Consider the following 6,000-nt stretch of genomic DNA (forward strand, 5'->3'; position numbering starts at 1 on the left):
ATAACATTGCAGGTTCAAAGCTGTCCTAGAAAACCCACTCGACTCATTAGCTGACCTGCAATAAAATCTGAAGAATGTTCCACTGCATGTGACCAATCTGCCATCATGAGAACATCATCTACAGGCATACCATTTCTAAAGGCTTTACTAGTTGTTGCACTTCGGGTTGAATGTGCCTTAAATCTACTAGTATCAATCCCGGCAAGGTACATTACATCTTTTATCCAGTTTGAAACAGTATTTGCTGTAACACCCTTATGAGGTTTTATGATAGTTCTTAACAAAGAATCATTTGATTGATCTGAGTCTCTGAATGATTTTGTTCTTTCAAAATACTCTAAAAGACATTCCACCACACATAACTTGGTATTCTCCTGGTATCTAGTAAAAAATACTTCTCTAGACTTGCAGACTTTTTATGTTTTGGAAAGTCCAGGCAAGTAAAAATACCTTCTACTTTAATTTGCATGAACATTTTGTCTAACCTAACTATTTCTAATGCTCTCTTAGGAGCGGTAATAGCTAAAAGCATTGCTAATTTTCTGGATAAAAATCTCCAGGACAGGTCCTTGTTGATTGGGAGAGACTGGAAATACTTCAAGACTACACCCACATCCCATGTCACCTGGTATCTGGGTAAAGGAGGATTCCCGCGTAGAATCGCTTTCATTAAGAGCTTAACAAAATGGTGTTGGCCAACAGGTACATTATTAAGATGGGGACAGAAGAAATAGGAGATCTATGAACATTAATTGTTCTTTATTGAAACCCTTCATAAAAGAAATAGGTTAAAAATTCTAGCACCTTAGTTATAAGTGCAGCAGAAAATGGATCAACCTCCCTTCTGATACACCAGCCAGACCACTTTTTTCAGGCTGGATTGTAAGATGCTATACCCTTTCCTCATGAGTTAAAATTAAGTTCTTCAGTTTCTGCAGATAACTGCATCGTTTGCGTGGATTTCCTGAGACAACCCAACCGACTAATTGGAAAGAATTGTTCACTATTAGAGGGTGGGGTACCCCTTATCTGGCAATAGCAGATGAGGGACTGTTGGGAGAAGAGTGGGATCTTGAATACACATTTTCATTACTTTTGAATACCAAGGTTGGGCTGGCCAGGCTGGTGTTACTATTAGAATTGTTGATTTCTCTTTCTGCACTTTCTTGAGGCACTGAGATATTAAGCAGAAGGGGAAACGCATATCCCCTTATCCCCACCCAGGGGTTTAAGAGAGCATTGTATGCCTCGGCTTCTGGATCTGGAATCCAACTGTAGAATTTGTCTAGTCTTGTATTCAAACTGTTTGCAAAAAGGTTTACATTGCAAACTAAGCTTTTGTTCATCAATGTCTGAAATATGAATGGATCTAACCGCCAACTGCTCGAGTCTTGGTGATGTCTCGATTCTCAATCTGCCACGACATTTTACTTCCTAGGAATGTATTCTGCTCTCATTGAAATGTCCCTCCTGAGACACCAGTCCCAGAGATCAAATGCTAATTTGTTGCAAAATTGGACACAGAGCCCCCCCCCCCCCCCCCCCCCCCCCCATTTTGTTAATGTACGTCATAGCTGTTTTGTTGTCTGTCTGAATAAGAACTAATTGATTTGATTCCTATTTCAGATATGATTTCACTGCATGAGTTATTTGCTAAAAGCTCTAATATGTTTATGTGGTATTGTTTCTCGATTCCTGACCAAGACCCCCTATTTTTGCATTTTGAAAGACTGCACCCCATCCCCGTTTGCTTGCGTCTGTTTGAATAACTAATGGTCTCTGATCTATTGCAATTTTTCTTCCATTTGATTCTTTCAGGTGGTTGATCCACCATTGTAAATCCTCTTTTGAGGCTTGAGTTAGGATGACTTGAGCATCGTAATTCTGACCTTGTCTCAACATTTGATTTCTGTCATCTGCAAATGACGATAATGTAATGGGGCTTGTTGAACCGCTTGAAGACTCGCGGTCAAATTTCCAATTATTTCTTATGGTTTCCTTACTGATGTTGTGTCTGACCGCAGAGCTTTTGGCATATTCTCTTTATCTTTTTTTTACTTTTTCTGTGGGTAATGACAGGGTCATCAAATTGGAATCGATTATGAATCCCAGAAATTCTATCCCTTGCACAGGGAATAGAATGGATTTCTTGAGATTTATCATGAATTCTAAACTTTCTAAAACATTTCTCACTTTCTTGCCATCTTCTAAAGCTCCCAGTTTTGTCTGGTTCATGACAAGAATATCGTCGAGGTATGTCACTAACCTCATTCCCATGCGTCGAAGGTAACTTACAGGAACTTGGTGAATACCCACGGTACAATTGTTACCCCAAATGGGAGACACTGGAACTAATAAAATTTCCTTTCCCAAGGAAATCTTAAGATACTTTTGATCTACACTGCAAATTGGGATTGTAAAATAAGCATCTTTCAGATCCACTTGTATTAACTAATCTTCTTGTTGAATCATATCCTTTACTTGATTGATACCCTCCATTTTGAAATGCCTGTACACCATCTAACCATTCAAGTCTCTTATATTTATAACAGGTCTCTGCCCCCTCCTTTAAAAAAGGAAAAGAAAAATGGGACTCAAGAACCCGTCCTTTGAGTGATCTATTCGGCATATAGTTTTCTTTTCCACCATGGAGGAAATTTTCTCGTTTATTCACTGGTTTTTCCCTTTGGAAAATACATGATAATTGGGAGTGGATTGGAGGATTCTTGGTAAATTCTAATTTTAGACCTTTTATAGTTTCTAGAATCCATTGATCTTTTGATAGTTTTTCCTAATTTTTTTGAAAAAGTTTTATTCCCCCTCCTACAGGAGCATCTACAATTTCTTTTGTCATGACAGGAAAATCTGGTTGGAAATTGAGTAAACTCACCTTCACATCTACTGATTCTCTGTCTTTCTTGGAATGGGGTCTTTGACATTCCTCCCCCCCCCCCCCTCTGATTGTGCTGCCCTCTGTAGTTGTGGCCCCCAAACTGGTATTTGCTGTTTTAGGGCCCTGATCGAAAAAACTGCAGTGATCTGTTTCCACCAATTCTGAAACAACCTTTATTGATATTGCCATACTTTCACGTTTTAAAGCCTTTTCTATTCCGTCGAAGGTCAGATAGTTCCCAATTATCTTTACTGTATTTGGCTGTAAGTTTCCTAAATTTATTGCCGAACAATGTCTTTAAATTCTCTTAGTGCTTTTCTTCCTGAACTGTCTTCAATAAGATCAACACACTTGGGTACCAGCTTGCTCAATAGTGTCTTGCGTCTGTCAGTCATATAAACGTAATGTGCATTTCCTATTAGCAGTAATGCTCTTTGAATAATGCCGATGAAATCATTTGGGTCTATACCCTTTCTTTAATTTTTCTGCTTCTTGCCAAAGAATGGCTAACTGACCAGTAGCATCAAGAATGCGGTTTTGTGCATTAACTGTTTATTTGACATGGGCTGGTTGAACATCTTATATAATTTTTTGACAAAGCGATCCGTCTCCTTTGATTTTAATCTTTTTGTGTTTGGGGTTCTACAGTTTTTAGTAATTTCTTGTCTAGTGTTCTTAGAAATACCACTGTTAGCAAATTTCTCAATGTATTTGGATATTTTCCTGGGGCCTCCGTGACGGAGTGGTTAGAGTATAGCGCTCAAAATCACACGGCCTCTCACATCTGCTCGGCGCGGGTTCGAATCCCGCTTGCGCCGGTAAGTGAGAAAGTTTCTCAGTTTACTTTCGGAAGGTCGGTGGAGACCAGGTACATGTACAGTGTATCTGGGTTCTCTCTGTATCTCTGCTTTCTAAGCCTGAACTGGACTCGGAGTCAGAACTATCATCATGTTTACGTTTTCTCTTTCTGGTAGCAGGGGAGAGTTTCGCACTATAGGCCCGGACCCCATATTTGAAGTGATATTGCATGTGTAAAAATGTATAGAATAATTTTAGGATACATGTCAAATGTAGCCGAGTGCGTAATAAAAATGTTGATATACAACATGTAAGTATCATCATTCCTAGCATATAGATGGGTGCAAATACGAAACTAAGACGCGTTGTCAGTTGCTGAAGAAAGGAGTATAGAGCACTTGGTATGCAATTTCGCCTACACAAATACTTTTTTCTTGAATATAATTTTTTACAAATACATGTATTCTGCTATACAATGCCAGTTTATACTTGTGTTAACCCAAATTACTTAATAAAGATATCTATATGTTGATAGTATCTTTATTTGATAAGCATAAACATCACCGTGATTATACAGAGTATATAGTAGATGTAACGTAATGGGCATAAAAAATTGCAAACTGTTGCAAAAGGCCACCCTAAACCAGAAATAAAACACTGAAATTGTTTTACTTGAGTAAGACTGTACATAAGTCCATTTGAGGAAATTTAGTTTAAGGTGACCTTCTTGTTGAAAATGGATAAAATATGAAAAAACCGTTCTCAAAATTTACCTTGAGATTTAGTAGCCTGTCAAACGTTAAACCTTTAAACTTGCATGCCTGGGTGGCCTAGAGGTTTAGATGCTCGGTAATCTTACACTTAAACCATACATTCCGAGTTCAAGTCCGATATTTTCCCAATCTATTTTTGGGGTCATTTTCTTGTGTGTGTGTGTGTGTGTGTGTGTGTGTGTGTGTGTGTGTGTCTGTGTGTCTGTGTGTGTGTGTGTGTGTGTGTTATAAATGGGATACATATAGTATTAGTCACTTGTCACCTTCACATGTCACTTGTCACATTAGTCACTTGCATCATAACTTCCAATATTTGCAAGTTACGACATAAAGAAAGGGAATTTATTCCGAAATCACTGTAGGTCCGTTTGTTTACACTAACATGTTCCTGTATGTACAATATTTTTAAACCGTAATGTGGCTGACGAAAAGCTAAACAAATACTACAGGGAAAAGGGCACAAATGCACAGCAGGTCAAAGGAGGAAAAAACCTGTTATACAGTTTGACTTCTCAAAAGTGAATATAAAAACTCATGTAGCAACTGTCATATGATATTTAGGCAAAACTAAACACTCGAATTATCAACCAAAGGCAACTGAACTTATTAAATCTGATAAAGGTGCTGCAGTTATGTCAGAAAAAGACAGTGAGTTAAGTAATGCCATATGTAAAAGGGTTGTTGTGTAATATGAATGCACAAAATATTGTACTGTTCATCATTCCAAATAAGAAAAATGGTTATTGATTAAAGAATGACTCATATAAATGTCAGTAATGCTAAACTGCGACAGTTGGTTAACGAAACATAAAAAACATCGGCCTTATATTTTAAATATAACACTCCAGTCTATTATTGGAAACCGGTGTTTTCCATTTAGATTTCTGAGTCGGCCGTTTCGTCAGCAAATGCGCTATACCTCTTTCGTTAAAAACATGCATGGTCCAGCAAAAGATCTGTAGCTGAGAGGGAAGATGGATGGCCCCATATGAAAGGTATATTTTTAAGAAGGGCAGACATGGTTCTTGATTGTGTGTGCAGAGTGTCTAAATCCCCAATTGGTACTGTGATGGGGGGGGGGTTGCGGATTAGCCCAAATAAGATAAAATCAAAGCAAAAATGTGCACCAGCACCAGTATGTATAGATCACATGTAATTTAGGGTCATAATTTATTAACCAATATGAAATGCAAGTATTGACATAAAAGGGAATATGATTTTTCATTTGTCTGTCATAATCTGACTTTGATTATATACCCATGTTTCAGAACCAAAGAAACTGTCCCCTGCCACCTTTACTTTCATTTCTAACTATATCATAGTTAACCCGTTCGTGGACTCTTTCGCTTCTCCATTCACGTTCGTCATCATAATTTTCAGAGTGAAATTCATCATAGTGGCCCCTTTGTGGACGTAATTCATTGCCCTGAATTGGCAAATTTTTATTGCCCCAATTTGGCACGTTATTTTCTCTAGTGCCCCGAAATGGCGACTGATAATCTGACTTCTCTCCATCCGAGAAATTGTCTGAAATTC

This window comes from Ostrea edulis, chromosome 9, assembly GCF_947568905.1.
Source record: "Ostrea edulis chromosome 9, xbOstEdul1.1, whole genome shotgun sequence".
NCBI classification, from domain to species: domain Eukaryota; kingdom Metazoa; phylum Mollusca; class Bivalvia; order Ostreida; family Ostreidae; genus Ostrea; species Ostrea edulis.